This window comes from Penaeus monodon, chromosome 15 (assembly GCF_015228065.2).
Source record: "Penaeus monodon isolate SGIC_2016 chromosome 15, NSTDA_Pmon_1, whole genome shotgun sequence".
Classification (NCBI taxonomy): domain Eukaryota; kingdom Metazoa; phylum Arthropoda; class Malacostraca; order Decapoda; family Penaeidae; genus Penaeus; species Penaeus monodon.
This window is the reverse complement of record NC_051400.1, coordinates 1,882,400-1,882,666: the sequence shown is the minus strand read 5'-3', so window position 1 is coordinate 1,882,666 and position 267 is coordinate 1,882,400. Positions and strand designations below refer to the sequence as shown.

General features: G+C 34.5%; 1 protein-coding gene across 1 annotated transcript in view; it reads right to left on the bottom strand.

The window, feature by feature from the left end:
• The window catches only part of LOC119581628 (MAP/microtubule affinity-regulating kinase 3-like), a gene marked incomplete in the record, with an annotated part of 89,364 nt that overhangs the window by 60,261 nt on the left and 28,836 nt on the right, over nt 1-267 (bottom strand).

The window sequence follows — 267 nt, the reverse complement described above, 5'->3', positions numbered from 1 at the left end:
ATAAGCAAAAAGATAAAAAGAAAAAGATCAGTATATACTTTATCAGTAAAATATTCACAATTTACAAGCAGGCATGAATGTAATGCTAACACACACAAGTTGGCTACCACGGTATATAAAAGCAATTTACCAATTCACAACATAATTCCATAACTTTCGTCGCGGCTGTCAAGTCAAGTCAAGTCAAGTCATAACTACATCGGACGCCCTGTAACTGGACATCACCAAGTCATCGAAGTCAATGAATCATTAATTGTCAAGTATAAA